General features: G+C 33.5%; 1 protein-coding gene across 1 annotated transcript in view; it reads left to right on the top strand.

Annotated features, from left to right (window-relative positions):
- The first annotated feature begins 1,112 nt into the window (after positions 1-1,112).
- Positions 1,113-17,239, top strand: part of LOC149483279 (uncharacterized) — a 63,285-nt gene continuing 47,158 nt past the window's right edge. The window contains exon 1 of the mRNA XM_089702227.1: positions 1,113-1,540. The gene's annotated coding sequence lies outside the window, so the exon portion shown is untranslated. The remainder of the gene's footprint in view (positions 1,541-17,239) is intronic.

Below are 17,239 nucleotides of genomic sequence, written 5' to 3'. Positions count from 1 at the left end.
TTTATACTGGGATTAATTTATTATACTAGAAAAACGGTCGATAATTCTATCAATAAAGAATATGGTTAATCGTTATATAATAATCATTCTATCGCACTTCTATCTAGTATTATATCTCTAATATAATAAATATAGCTTGCAAAAGTGAACCAAAAAAAGTTCAAGCATATCCTGGTGTCAAAATAGTTTCTTCGTAAAGTCACTGCCCCGGCAGAACATATGCAGTCTCCGTACTTTACCCGTCAAATAACTTATTTAACTTATCTAGTCACACCTGCTCTCACGGCGCCAACTTGTCCGATATGAATTAATATTTAAGTCAAATTCTGTATTCATGTGAACTTTTCAACTTAACACAGTAGATCACTTATTGATGAATTTAAGTTCAAATAAACTTCTTAATGAGTTAAGTTTATGTGTAAAGGTTTATGGTTTTAAGTAATATGAGTTTCTTTTTAATTTGATATGACATTCACTTATTTTGAGCAAGTCTGTGTGATAGTAAGATACTGTATGTAGGTACTTATACTTTTTTATTTTTTTATTATTTAATTCTTACATAAGATATTCGCGATTAAAACAATAATTTGTTTGATACGAAAATAATGTACGACAAAAGAAAAAATATTCAAAGCAAATTTCAGTCATATTTTTATGTAATACGAATATCAAAGAACAAAAAAACAGATACATCAAATATTTTCATGTAGTACAAGCTTATATAATAATATTATGGTATATTAATGTTTGCCTTGTTCCATTTATTTTGTCAAAAGTATTAATAATGTTAAAAACAAAAACACAAAGCTTTAAGTATATCGGCTGTAATTTGACAAGAATAATTTCTATAATTACAACATAATGCGGCTGTTGTATTTGTTTTCTTTTAGAGATGAACCAAATCTCTTAAATTCAAATCATCGTTAGGGATTACAAGTTTAAATCGCTTCGCTGTAGAGCGATATGTATTACAAGCGACATTGCCGCTGTGTGAGTGATTAAGCATCGATGTGTTCGTCATTTACAACCCGAAAAATGTTACTTTCCTGCTTCCTCTTACGGGCGTTTAGTGAGAGTGTGTAAGTGTGTGTGGGTATAGACGTCGTTTAAGCTAGGGTACGCCTGTGGTTGTGCGCGATCCGGGTTTCGTAGCCCCCGCCAGTAGCCAGCCGCTAGTAGAGCCACTACGACGCGTCTACGTCGTAGCTCGCATCTACATCTTCGGACAATAGAGCCGGCGAACGTATCGTTTTGTTATTTTTGTCATGTGAAAAGGTTTTGTGACTATCGGAGACATAATGCTGAAAGATCATCTCGTGAATAACGACGTGCTACGAGCTGCTGCCGGGAACTTTAACAATAGTTTACGATAAGTTGTTAATTCATATTAGACGATTAGTGTGCGACAAATAGAGGCGTCTAATAATATTTAGACGGATTATCTTAATGCTTCTATGTGACGTTACAGTGTGAGTGAAACTTAATTAATTTGGACTGTTGAAGCGAGTGCTTATGGAATTACGTAAAAAGTGGCTGTAAGGTAAATAACTGTCCTGTCAATATTATTTATTACAAATTGTAATATCATTCCTATTTTAAAATTAATTTTCTTGTGTACTTTACCTTCTAGTTAAAGTATTTTATTTAAATAATTATATTCTTAAGTTTTATATTAATTATAATAAATTTAAGCTTTAATTATTAGGTTTCTTCCTGTATTTAACTTCTGTTCAACAACAACACTTTGTACATAAACGTTACCTGCACGGGATTGAGTGAGAGAGAGAAAATTCATTATCTGGTTGATTTGTGAACGTTTGAATGTGAAAATTGAAACATAAAGCATAAATAATTAACTCATATTTCATTACTAGCTTCCGCCCACGACTTTGTACGTGCATGCCCGTTTTTCCCCGTTCCCGCAAGAATTTCGGGAAATCCTTTCTTAGCGGATGCATACGTCCTAACATCTACCTGCATGCCAACTTTCAGCCCGATACGTCCAGTGGTTTGGGCTGTGCGTTGATAGATCACTATATCAGTCACCTTTGAGTTTTTTATATTTATATATAGATTACATAAAAATATATCGGAATTTGACTTAACATTTGATGCTGGCACATGGAACATACATAAATCTACTAGGTAGGATGGATTATTTTACAGGAGATAAGCATTATTACACTATACATAAACTCCTGTTATATTATTATAATTAGAATCAGGAGTACCACTATACCAGGAAGGCTAGAATAATATATTTCAGAGAATAATATACGACCTAGACTTATATATTATAATGGGATGTTTTATTGGGGCAAACGTCCCAGAGGGAATTCACTGTACGATTTATATTAGGCGTGAACTAAAATGGAAGCTTAAAAGGTATTTATTATTATCAGATTTTTTTATAATACGTATTCACTAACCAATTCAAAAATGGTGACAGATAAAAAATCGATTTATTAAAAAAATCGCTAAATGTGTTGGTAAGCGCAAAACTCGAGAACGGCTGAATCGATTTCGTTAAATCTTTTTTTATAATATTCCTTGATGTACGACGATGATTCTTTTAGAGAGAAAACGTAAACATGTACGGGCGAAGCCGGGGCGGACTGCTAATCTATAATATAAAAATGAATCCCAAAATGTGTTGGTAAGCGCATAACTTGAGAACAGCTGAACCGATTTCGTTAATTCTTTTTTTATTATATTCCTTGAAGTACGAGGATGGTTCTTACGTAGAGAAAACGTAAATATGTACCACGGGCGAAGCCGGGGCGGACTGCTAGTTAGTAATAAAAATGCTAAAATAATAACCAGAGGTATAGTATTGATGCATTTTGAAATAATGAGACTTAAATAAAAGATATTCGAGATTAAAATAGACGGAAAATCTTGATAGTGAGACACAAAGAATGATCTATTTGCCTATTGGATTATCTCGGTGATTGAAGGATCCGTTTTATAAAGGACTGCCACAGCTTAAGTATCTTAAAATCCCTGTAATATTGGTCCGGGAGCCAGCAGCAGATTTTATGACCAAGTTCCTCTCAAGCGGTAATTAGTAAAATGCATCAAAGTATAGTAATATGAAGCCTCGTGAACGTCAGCTGGAGCTCGGTTGGGGGGAAGAGCAGTTGTAGCCTCCCGTATCAGCTGACGGTTTTTCCACCAAGATACAGCCAGCTGACATATATATTTATCCACAGTTACATATAAGCTATCATCAGGTAAATTTTTGTTTGAGAGGAAATAACGGAAAATAAATTTTTCTTTAAATTTAACTTTCATGTTCGAGACACCAGCTGACGTATAATACACCATGTTGTAACCAGCTGACTATTTTTTTTCGTTGAGATATTGGGTTAGCTACAATTTGACAAATTTTTAGCTGAGAGGAAATGAATGAATGAATGTATTTTTTTCCTATGTGCGTGGGAGGCTACAACCGCTCACCCCCCCAACCGAGCGCCAGCTGACGTTCACGAGGCTTTATAATACTATACTCTCATGCGTCTGACGAATTATCTCTTGAGAGGAAATAGTTAACCAAATTTGCACCTGGCTCCCTAACCATAAAAGCGTAGTTGTTCAGATAAATATCTTTATAACTGGACAACTAATAACTTGTAATATTTAGAATTTAGGGTCGTTTCTGGGTCGATTTCCAGTGGACATTAATAAGTTAAGTATAAGTTAATAAGATAAGTTGGAAGCGTATCCTTACAGCTTATTCCTTCGTTGTAATCATGTGCGATTAAAAAATATATATACACAAAGTATAAATAGAGCCTGTTTTATTTCCATAGTAGTTTTCCGCACGTGGCTTCATCTGCCCGCGTTGAAAGGAAATTCCCATGGGAACGAGATGTTTCTCCGCGATAAAAAGTAGCCTATGCTAAAGCTTCGCAGCTATCTCAAAATTTATATCATAAATTCATTCCGCTGCGACCTGAAATAAAGACAAACAAACACACTGTCTCATTTATAGTACTTTAAGTAAGATTAATATTAGAAACGATTCATACTTGACTTGCTGCTGCACTGGTTTCACCTGGGGTTGAACTTAATACCAAAGATATCAAAGCGGGGAGAGGGAGATATTATTTTCCTCACATAATATTTTTGAGCTTAATGATCATTCATTGTCATTGGTTTGCAGTGCAAGTATAAATAAATATAAATTAATAACAATATATAATATAAATTTATAATAAATATAAATTAATAATAATATTATATTCATTATACGATTAATAATTTTTCAAATTATTAATTTGAAAAATTATTAATCGTATAATGAATAATTCAATGTGAAACTGTTTAATAATTCAAATCTATTAATACATGCAAGCAGAAGAACTTTAGAAACGCAAATAAATTACCAACGAAGTAACAACTACATCCAAGTTAAATTTACATTGCATAACATTTGAAATCAAGTACACAGCCATAATCATAATATGTACTTCCCATTATCCTGCGCAACGTTACATCCTATTCATAAGCATAAAAAATTATATGGCTCTCTGTGCCAAAGTGCACTATATTTTTCTGGTCAGACCTACCGACACATACTAAACGAATCTTTCAGTGTCGTTGTTCCGAACTAGGTTCGTAGGCAGTTTGCCAGAAAACCTGAAATCTTTGAAATAACAAACAAATTCAGAGACCGCATCCAATGGAGTTAGCAAACAAGTTAGCGTTGGCAAACATATTTTATGAAATGTTTTTCTTAAAAATTGAATGAGCGTTGATTTTCTTTGGACACAAACTGTTCCGTGCAGTGTGTAGGCCCTTCGCTCATGGAGCTACTCAAAAATGACTGAACTAATCAGTAATTACGATTACAAACCAGTTACAAATTGTATCTCGCATACAACGCTACTCAAGTTATAAGGTTTTAGTCACTTGTCAATGTTTGCTCGTTCATTTTTAGGCCCTTCGCTCATGGAGCTACTCAAAAAGAACTAGTCACAAACTCAAATTACTAACGAGTTGCCTGAGCGTCACAGCCCATACATGTTCTATGGAGATTCGCACACGACGCGACTAGTTACTAACTGGTGAGTAACGCGTTAGCAACCAATCACGCGCGACGCGTCGTGCCGGTCTCCACGCTACTGGTTTCCCGAGTTTCTTTGTTTTTTATGATAAAAATGAACGAGCAAACATTGACAAGTGACTGAAACCTTATAACTTGAGTAGCGTTGTATGCGAGATACAATTTGTAACTGGTTTGTAATCGTAATTACTGATTAGTTCAGTCATTTTTGAGTAGCTCCATGAGCGAAGGGCCTTATCATAAAAAACAAAGAAACTCGGGAAACCAGTAGCTTGGAGACCGGCACGACGCGTCGCGCGTGATTGGTTGCTAACGCGTTACTCACCAGTTAGTAACTAGTCGCGTCGTGTGCGAATCTCCATAGAACATGTATGGGCTGTGACGCTCAGGCAATTCGTTAGTAATTTGAGTTTGTGACTAGTTCTTTTTGAGTAGCTCCATGAGCGAAGGGCCTACTGGATAAATAATTTTAATCTATTTGTTGTTAATGCTCTAGTTCTGGATTTATTCTTTAGATGTTAATGTTGAACCGACTAGTCTGCATAAAGAATGTAATGTATGGGGTAGGTAAATTATATGTATTTTTTCTGATATAATATGATAAATTTTTATCAGTTATTAATGGTGTTTAGGAAGCACATTTTTAAAAAACAATATAAAATATAAAATAAAAATCATTTCTCTATTTCAAAAGTTAGATAAATAGAAACGAACTTATGTATTTTTAAACGTAAATGTTTGATTAAATCAAAAGAAAATTTAATCAATAAAGTGTGATCTCTAAAGTCACATAAAACTTTAGCACCAAAGAACACATAATTTTTCTGAAAACCTTTTAAGTAATAATAGTTACTTAAAAAGACTTTATTATACGACGATATAAATTAAAGTCCTACGCTATATTTAGGTCATACAAATGTTACAAAATTATAGAAATTCAATTTATCAATACAATATTTTGCTCGCACCTTATTTGTATGTCTACAGTTAATATTGAATTCGATATCTTCTATTCATTACGCAGAACACAATTCAGATTTCAATAACGACGTTGAAACTTGGCAAGATTGATAGTGAACTTTATACAACGACATTTGAAATTTGTATTTTACTTATAAATTTGTTCATAGGGTTTGTTGTGATGAATTGCTATCTATATGATCTATTTCTTTTAAAAATTATAGTGATATAATTATGAACTTGTATATGGGCCGATTTTTCCAAGTCTGGTTCAAATCGACAAACCCGTCCAGTAAAGTATTACACAATAGCGTAAATATACTCATTTAAATCACTGTTTTGAAATGGTCTATATCTAATGCGATATATTAGAAAAAATAATCGAAAATTAAGGCTTTTGTCAAAAGCTTTTTACATATAATAAATATAAAAGACCGTTGTTTTTGTTTCCTCATAATATCATGTTTTAATCTAATTTCCTATTCTATATTTTATATTCAGTACCACTTTGCCCAAAATAGCAAACGTATTTATAAATTGATGTGGACATTTTTCATGGAAGTTAAAATAACATTTTTTATAATAAAATGTTGTCTAAATAAAAAAAATATTTACGCTTATAAATATAATTTTGGTTATGATTAAATAGCTGTGTTTTACCTGAAAATAAAACACATATTAAATACTTACCTATATTTGAAGCTTACTTCATTGAGAAGGTACCTAGCTTTTTCCGCCTATTTTTCCCTCTCTTTCCGTTGTATGTATGCTATCTCTCTCGCACACCTCTCCACCAGGTGGCGGGGCGCACGATAATGTCGGGCGCTGGATGTTTTTCATTGAGTCGAAATCCACAACAGGTGGACGTTAAGTGTAAGCTTCAAATATAGGTAAGTATTTAATATGTGTTTTATTTTCAGGTAAAACACAGCTATTAAACACTTGACCGTAATTTGAAGCTTACTTCATTGAGACCTGTTTGTTACCCACCTGGTGTACAATATATGGACGCCAATGTGAATTTGAATACATAAGTAATTACTTATTTCTTTATTTGAAAGAGTAAGGTGTGCAGATAGCATACCTACCAATAAATCACACAAATTTTTATATTATATAATATATTAACAATCCCAGATGAAAAGTTAATCAAATAAGAACCAAAAAGTTAATCATAATGATTAAAAGTATTAGAACTTATGAGATTGGTTCAAGCGTACCTTAGTTAACCTTTTGGGCTTGAAAAGTTAAAGTTACTACAATTTTCACTATCTTTAGCGTAAATCTGCAAAAGCGCCAGTAACGACTTTCAATTACGCATTTAGATGTTACTTACAAAATGAAGCAACAGCTGATCCCGACGAGGCAAAAATACCTCAAACTCAAACCTTTATTTATTCAATTAGAACTCTGTAGAAGCACAATTGAATCATCTTAACATAGAATTACCAACTGTCTCAACTCACACAGTTTTAACCTAACCTGCTACAAGCGGACAAGAAGAGAACTTGGTCCTTACTTTTGGGGTCAGAAATAAATTTAAAAGGTCACCCCTTGAATAAGGCAATAAAATATCAAAACAGGTAAACGGTTTTAATTATAATACAGATTTTTAACATCCAACCAAACCGTGCGCTATTAATGTTTAGAGCCAACGCCACCAATCATAATCTAAACATGGCTAGTACTTTCAGTACAATGCATGAATTATTTATTTAAAACTGATAGGTCATAAACTCTGTACTGGATACAAATATACTGAACTTAAGAGACTAAAATGATAAGGAGCTTATTTATCTGTGTCCCAAAACTGCAATTACTACAGCCAAGTACGTTACTTTTAATCAATTCGGTTTTAAGATATAATTATGATTTACATCAGAACTTATATACCGAAAGCCTCGGGACTACATAACGTGACTTATCTTCTTATTCTTATACTTATATAAAAATGAATCGCAAAATGTGTTGGTAAGCGCATAACTCGAGAACGGCTGAACCGATTTCGATAATTCTTTTTATATTCCTTGAAGTACGAGGATGGTTTTTATGTAGAGAAAACGTAAGTACCACGAGCGAAGCCGGGGCGGACCGCTAGTTTATAATAATAGTGTTTGTGCACAACACTAGGCAGTCAACAGCTATATGAACGTCAGATAGGAAAAGAGCCAAATTTATCCAGTCAGTAACAAAGGATTTTAACTATAGTTACTTTATTCTAATTCAACCAACTACTACTAGCTACTCCGTATGTCTTTTGGATAGACGGAGGCAAATAGGATTTTTATTCCAACTATATCATTTGATATTTTGAAAATGTACTCCACATTTTCATACCGTCAGAGTCATTTTGCAGATTATAGTGGTGCAGCACTGAACACTATTAGGTGGCTGATGCTGCTGACCGGGCCTTCAGTTCCGCTTTCCAGAATACCTTCACCCTTCTAGGTGTTACTACTACTGAAATAGCGGTACTCTATCGCGTCGTTCAGGTCTCTAACTGACTAGGATTTCTCATATTATCGTAACAACCCTTGCTCGTTCTAACGAGGATAAATTATCGCCAAGGAATTCTGCTGCAGGATAATGGCAAGAGAGATTATAAGCTTAACTATGCATTATTATGTTAAGGAATATGGTGGGTTTTGAATACTATCGTCGTCTGAAAGTATCTCCTTTCGATTAACTGCATTAAGGATGCAGATCTGATCCCATCTTTGTTCCGTAGGAATGCTACGACAGTCTAAACGTTACACTGAACAAAGAAAATTGCCCTGAATATAGTCGGTTGTTCCAACATCCGTAATATGGCTAGCCTAAGGTTAGTTATCCCTTGATTGTAACTGCTACCAATGGAGGCAATGCTCTTGTGTTGTCCACAGTTGTGCGAGTGCAAAAATGAAGAACTGAGCTCGTGGGGAGCTATGTCGAATGAATCTGTGTTAAGATTATGACAGTATAGGACAGTTAGCTGTGGATGCGAAGACAGGACATTACTTTATTCATCCGTAAACACGCGAGGCAGCCACGGACAGCGATATAGCAAGAACTAAACTAGCAAAGTTTAGTTCGCTTACCAGACTTTGTCATGTTTTAAATGCAGTATATCCTCTGAATAGCATTGCATTTATGACTATTGGTAAACTTAATTCACCCGTAAACACGAGAAGCAGGCACGGATAGCGATATAGCAAGAACTAAACCAGCAAAGTTTAGTTCGCTTACCAGACTTATATTTTAAAAGCCGTATAGCCTGTACATTTCATTTATTGCCCCCCCCCCCCTCAAAGCAAAGAAATGAGAAGTCATTTGGCAGAGCTTTCTCGTTAAGGGTAGGGGTTCCAAGTAATATCTAATAATAAGAGGCTTTTGTTTGGAAAGATTGACTTTCCGTTATTTATCCTCTATCCTATGTAACTCAACAGTCAGTATTCTCAGCATTCGTTGAGTACTTAAACGTTTTACGTTAATAGTTGTATATAACTTTATTATACAATATAATAATCCTGGTGGGATGACAAAAAACTTGTCTAACAAACGATTATCCTAATCCCTCAGCGATTTGTTGTTTGAGCCCCGAAGAAAAATCTCATGGGTGCAATAATGAGGTCAAATGGGTTGAAAAACGAGTCAAATAAATTGCCTACAAGACCGGGCAACTAAAATAGGCCTATGAGAGGTCAACTATACGTAATCAATCGTCATTTGTTACATTCAATCGCTTTGCGAATAAAAAATCTCTTCCGATGTTTGTATATGAAAATTGGTCGGCTAGTGCCATTTAATTACGATACCAAACATACCGTTGACACAAGGCTTGGTGACAATCCTCGAAACCACCGCCACAAATCATCTGCGAGATGATATTTGATCCGACTCGCCTTCCTTTGTTGCGATTAGGCTTTGCATTGGTAAATACAATTTGTTCATTTCCAATTTCCATAATTGGTAAACCAATGGTGGTTTCCTGATTCCTGAAGCGTAAACTTTTAGGATACGAAGTATCAATTTCATGCGCCCATTATTTGACGTATCTAACCTTTATTGTATTTATTAGGTCATTTACTATACTGCCCACTGTGAAGTAGATTTCAAAACCTTTTTCTACCTACCTTAGAAGAGTGAAGATCCGATACGGTCATATCCAAAACTTCTTTCGTGGGTCCTCGTTGACAAAAGCAAATATCTATGATCATTTTAATGATCAATCCTTTGTATATTTGCACCAATCGCCATTAAAGCCCCGCGAGGGCTGATATATATTTGCACCATTTCCCCGTGGGGACGGTTGTTATCAAAGCCCCGCGAAGGCTGATATATATTTGCACCATGTCTCCGTGAGGTACTGTTGTAATCAAAGCCCCGCGAGGGCTGATATATATTTGCACCATTTCTCCATGAGGGACGGCTGTAATCAAAGCCCCGCGAGGGCTGATATATATTCGCACCATCTTTTCCGTGAGGGACGATTGTAGTCAAAGCCCCGCGAGGGCCGATATATATTTGCACCATTTCCCTGCGAGCGACAGCTGCGCGAGGGATGTTTGTAACTAGAAATAAGTAGGGCCTGCCAAAAAATGCTTAAGAGACACCCTGCGAGGGTGAATTTGACCTGGCTAACCCCTGCGAGGAGTAGTGGCCACATTTATGTATTCTGCTTCGAGCAAGAATACACCTTAGTGCTAATATAAAAATAGCAGTAAATAATCATTTAAATAATATAGCAATTAACAAGGTCCTTTAACTTATTTTCCAATGTTAGCGACATTTAATAAATTCATAATTCAAATCAATTCACTAAATTTTAAAATGAACTTCGATTCATATTTATTTTTGTTCATGCAATCGATGTAACATTTAGTTGCTTTATATCCGTTAACATTCCTTACGAACGCAACCATACCGTCGTAGGACGTTATATTTAATTGCACAAAATAATCTCCACTCACCCGCAATTTTTTACTTTTTGTCAAGGTGTACAAGTTTATAATATTATTCTAAAACGTTAGAAGTGAATTGTAAATCATTTGAAATAAGTGTATCTAAATCGAATTTATATTAAGATATCTCGATAATTATTATACGATAACCCTTTCAGCACAAGTTCAGTAAACCAAAGAATTGTAAAATTTTTGGTACTTACTCGTTTTAACAAAAAAGTTGCATCATTTGAACATAGGAAACGTAATTTTCAATCAAATTAGCCGTGTGTAATATGTCTATTTTCACATAAAAACGGATCAGAATAATACTCATAAAAGGACACGTATAGACTACGGGGATAGTTTTGAATGTGTGGAACATTCATGGTACGTATCTACTATACATGAGCGAATTCCATCATTATTCAGTTGAGCGGTAACTCCCGTACGATTTATAAAATAATATCACAACATGTTCTGACATGTCGTGACTTCTTGGAGCTGACTCATCTCGTTCGATAATTTTTAGTAATAAACTATGATAGGAATTCCGAACCGTTCCTAGCGATAACGACAATGTAATAAAGTCGTAGCAATGGATTGTATGCCTGTAAAGCTTTGAGTTGGCTCATATCCATACTAAGTATTAATTGTAATTTTTCCACGAAAAATTCACTTGTACCCTTGTAATAAAAACACATTATTAAAAATGAAATAAAATATTAAAAATATCTATATACAAGAGAGGGTATTTGATATATCTAGTAATATCAAATAATCACAAAAGTAATATTAACGATTCGAGTAAAGCCGAACGGTAACACCGTTAAAATAGCTTTACTCACAGTATTAAAAATTCAAATATTAATTAGTACATACTACATATTGCATAATGAAATATTTCAAAAGAAAAGTTACTATTTCAAGTAAAATGTAACGGTTGTATCGTTAATTTTAAATATCTTTATTCATGCTATTAAGTATTTAAGCATATTGAAAAATAAACTATTGCTGAAGGATTCATTAAAAACCTCAGCATTTTAAATAAAGTCCAACGATTATACCGTTGACTTTAAAGATTTTTACTCATTTTTAAGTAAAATATTATTAGAATAGATGTAAAAATAACTCACTGTACCGATCCGACGGGATACACTTTTTAACACTTTTAGCACTTGCTTTAAGCAATACTTAATACTTAATAGCACCAAGGTTGTAGTCTTGTAGACAACCTTCTCGCGGCGGAAGCTAGACGCCAATGAAAAACATCCAGCGCCCGACATTATCGTGCGCCCCGCCACCTGGTGGAGAGGTGTGCGAGAGAGATAGCATACATACAACGGAAAGAGAGGGAAAAATAGGCGGAAAAAGCTAGGTACCTTCTCAATGAAGTAAGCTTCAAATTACGGTCAAGTGTTTAATAATCACGATGCTTGAGGAGTTGTACATTATAAAATAATTAAGGAAGAATTATTTTAGATATAGATCATAATGATGACGATACGATACCTATAGATAATCAATTTATTTTAGGGCCGATTTTTCAATGCTTGGATAAAACATATTCGTCGAATAATGTATAAAACTACCATTTTAAAAACGTATTCTAATTGCTCGTATTTGACAGTTTACGTGACATTTTAATATTATCGTGTAATACTTTATTGGACGGATCAGTTTTATCCAAGCATTGAAAAATCGGCCCTTAGTGAACCGGTTGCTCTTACATTACTTATAGAAAAACTTGTAGCATTGGCAGCATAAAAAAGGGATCGTTCTCATATTAAAAGTGCTGCGTTACATTTCCATTAATGCTAAGTTCTGATGAAATGTAATATCCATTCCAGTCTTTCACACATTATGCCTTTCGTAATCGTATCGTTGCTATTGAAAATGAACGTCATTGGTGCGTTGTTTGCAGAACAAGCAATACCGATTGACTGCATTGTTTGGCTGTACTTTCATTGTGAGCCTGGATGTCATAGCCACGGGTTGTATTCATAAAATTGTGCAGTCGAATTGCGTTTTATAGGAAAAGGCTGGTTAATAGTAAAGAAATAAATCGTAGGCATGACGAGAAATAGTCAAGTCGTAAGATGCAAGTGTTCTTTCGAGATTTTTCCTTATAACGTATATTTACCTTTTTGTGAACGTTGCAACAAGGTCATGAGTCTTCATGTTTTGTTTGAATGTTACAAGAATGCTTGTCTTGAGAACAAGTTTTTAACAAATATTAGTTGTGACTCTTGCTCATATTTTTATTTTACTTTTTTTCTTGTTAAATATGTTTTGTGATAAAGCTTCTTTTTTCGTTGTTATAAATTGTTACTATGTTAAATAAATATTTTAGTCATGTAATTATTAAGTTAAGCTTATGTTTATGATTAAAAAGTTATTTCATTAATCGTTCATATTCCTTAATGTTTTAATTGAATTTTTTTGTAAGCATGATATCAGTATAAGCGTATAAACAAATTATTGTAAAACTAAAACCAATATTTTATTATAAAACCAACTAAATAAACATATCGTCAATATATAAAATAATTCAAACGCAAAAAAGAAAAGATCCACAAAGAAAAAAAAAATACCTAAAACACAAAATGAACACATAAATTTCCGTTATGAAAAAGTAGCGTGCAAATATAAAATCCTAAAATCAACAAATATCTAAAATGTGTATCGGTAAAAAACGAGCAATTTATGTGTTCACGACAAAGCTTCCGATCAAAAGTGGAGCAAAATGGGCACTTCGCAAACAGGACGTTTCAGTTTCAGTAAATTTGCAGCTCGATACCAGCGATTTTCGAAAGCATTTTATTAACTTTATTTATTTAGCAGCGCATCATTTGGAAAGTTTGGTATTTGCAGATTTGAAAAATACGTAACAGGAGATGTGGATAATATATATAATATACTTGAAAAAGGGTATAATTTAGTTAATAGCTAATCACTACATAGTATAAAACAAAGTCGCTTTCTCTGTCCCTATGTCCCTTTCTATGTTTTACAACAATGCAACGGATTTTTGCATTTTTTTTAATAGGTAGAGTAATTCAAGAGCAAGGTTTTTGTATATAATTTATTTGGTTTTAGACAAAGCGGGTGAAGCCGTGGGCGGTAAGCTAGTTACTAATAATTTGCAGTGATATAGAATACTAGTACAGTGTTTGAATAACTCGTTGTTATATAATAGTCTTTTTATACATATTTAAAAAAAACCTTTATTACATTAATTAATAACTCGATAGTAAGAACATTGGTTGGAACGTGAGTTTCTATGTGGTATATTAATTATTAAATAAATAATGAAAGGAACTAAATAGTATTTACAATTTTACCTTGAAATTACTCCTACAACATTCAATTTATTGTTGTAGGAGTAAATTAATTGAAATCTGAGGAAAAGTTGAAGGTAAATAAGTATTGAACAACTCTTATTAGATGTAAGTGAAATTCTAAATAAATAAGAATGAACAAATGCAAACTTGCACTGAAATAACTAGCTTTAGTTTTTGTTCTATTTCCACTTTAAATAGACTTTTGCTTTATTGAGAAACAAATATCTCTTTTTATTGTGATGTCATAAGGTAAATGGTAGCTGAAAATTTAACAGTAAAATAAGCTTTATAATAGTGCTAACTTTTTTTGAAGAATCACTGACTTTAGAATACTCGAATTCCTTCTAATATCATAATATTATATCATATCTCATATGTTTGAGTGTAATTTGTAGTACAGATCATGACCACATTATGACTAAGAGTACCTAAATGATAAGTTTCGGTCATTATTACAATTGTCTTAGTCTATTCAGCATAATTGTGATTTGGAAATTGGAATCTTACCTTCATAAAAAATAAGTAGAATTTTCTCGAATGTTTCTTCTTATATGGTAATTAAACTCGTGTCTATTAGCAGCAGACAGGGTCGCAACTCGCAACCTATTGCACAAATCGGTCAAAGGGCAGCTTCGTATTAATTAAGTATTTATAGAATCGGAATTTTAATTATACATCAACTCTCAATAGCTGTGCAGTGACGTAATTCTTATTAAACTTTTTTATGAACTTTCCTATAATTATTGTTGATATGGGCACCTTTTTTATTGTTTAGAACTTCAGAGTGTAGTAAATACTATTTGGCAAATCATCTTTCGTGTGTATTTTTTGTAGGTCCTTCAATCATAAAAATATTATTCTCTTAAAAGCGGGTAAAGTTTTTGCAGATTCCCTACATCTGCAAATGTTCACGGGTGGTAGTGATAACTTCCTTCAAGCAATCAAGCAGCTAATAAGCCCGTTTTAACCATGTAGATAATATTGTACTACGTGACACCACGAACAAAATCTGTGCGCCATTTTTTTGCTCTAACTAAGTTTTAAAAATTATTATCTAGTTAGGTACTTACCGATGAAAAGTTATGTTAGTCACTTTTCCGTATTATTTGTATTATTTGTGCAATATCGTAACACACACGAAGGCATATTTGATGCGTTTCACTTTAAAACAAATTTAAAAAAAATGAGCGTGCAGTTAACTGCATGCATGGCTTAATCCATATGGCTTATGTTGAGCGGAACATAAGTGATGTAGGCGGTGTCGTCTCCATATGTATATCTCAATGGTTTTAACTAAATAAAGAGCGTGTATGCCGAGCACACGCGTCAGAAGAGCAACTTCTTTGGCAAAATTCAAAGATACCAAAACTTCGCTAAAAAAAAAGAATATATTGCAGCTATCAATGGTATAGTATCCGTAGCTATAGGTACTTTTTTACTTAGTCTATAAACTACATAGCGTTGCATATTCTAGATCGTGATGTCACATATCTCAATCATAATAGGATATTCCCCAAGAGAATTAGTACTGGAGCATAGAACCACTTTAAAATAAAAGCACATTCAATACGAAATTGAATTTTTATGTGCTTACTAATGTAGCAGCGTGAAATACACTGCTTGCGATCATTGGCGCTAGTGTGTAATGCTTTCAAATGCTTCTAGAAAATTGAATTTGTAGGATCTCTACATACAATAGTTTTTAGGAATAGTGATATTTGGTGGTTAATAATAATTATAGAAAACTAGATCGCTTTCTTATATGTAATTTCAGCAAAGCTCAGAAAGTATTTGCATGCTAAATTTCGGCTGAATCGGTTGTGTAAGTGTTTGTGTTTATACGTACGCAAAGGACTTGTCATAAAAACCACTATTCAAAAAATTACACTGCATTTAATATGACATTGTATTTTTATCTTAACGTTATCTCTATTGTTTAAGTAAAAAAAATGTGTGCGTGTACCATGGCGTGTACTGTACACACGTAAGAAGTGAAACTTTTTTATGACCTTATTTTTCAAAAAATAATTTACTATATTATGCAACTTTACAGAAATACGTTGAATCACGCGTGATTGGGATAAGAAAAAGATGGCGCGTAACGGAAAAATGTCACGCGTAACGAAAAAATGTTACACAAATTTTTTTCCAACCCCGATAAAGAAGTTTCACTTCAAAAAAAATACTTACTGCATTACGTGCATAGCAGCTTTTTCTTCAGATTATTCGTGAGGTCCGTTACATAAAGGGCAATTTATGACTTGGATATTGCGACCTTAAACTTGACCTTTGGCATTCGATAATCGGCTTTTATTAACGAAAACCGGTGGAATGTAGAAAATGTATAAAGGTATAACTGTAACTATATTGTAAGTTGTATAATTTTGACAATGATCTTCCTTAGTAATCTATTAATTTACCTTTATATCGATTTAACTATTAACTATTTTTAACTATTAAACATCTTAACACCTTTCGAAATCTCAAGACTAGATAATATTTATTAATATACGATAATTACTATTAGAGTAAGATTGTCAGTAATAGAAGTTCTCTAAATTGACGCATTCAGTCCGAAGATTCATTCAGGTATGCGGTCTTGCTGAGTTGCGCAAGGCATAATATCAGTTAGGTATATTCACAATCTTCTTGTATTCATGCAACCTGAATACATAATCTAATATAATCAATAAAAATTTTGTAAATTAGTAGTACACATAAATGGTTAATTCAGTTAACCTAACACACATACTGTACTATAACAAACACTACTAAAACAAACAATAGTTAGGTAGACAATAAACAGTGCTCAGTTCAAGCTGATAGCTTCTTAATAAAGCGCTTAGCAGTATTTTTCCCGGCTTGTTAACAAATCTTAAAGTAAAATTGTGCTGATGGTTAAAGAACAAAAGTCCCACTCAAGAAGGTCGAATGTCCTTCGACCTCCT

The sequence above is a fragment of the Colias philodice genome, chromosome 13, assembly GCF_061535455.1.
Source record: "Colias philodice isolate Cphi_HAF_F1 chromosome 13, ilColPhil1 Martin Lab GWU primary, whole genome shotgun sequence".
Lineage (NCBI taxonomy): Eukaryota > Metazoa > Arthropoda > Insecta > Lepidoptera > Pieridae > Colias > Colias philodice.
This window is presented reverse-complemented; position numbering and strand designations above follow the sequence as displayed.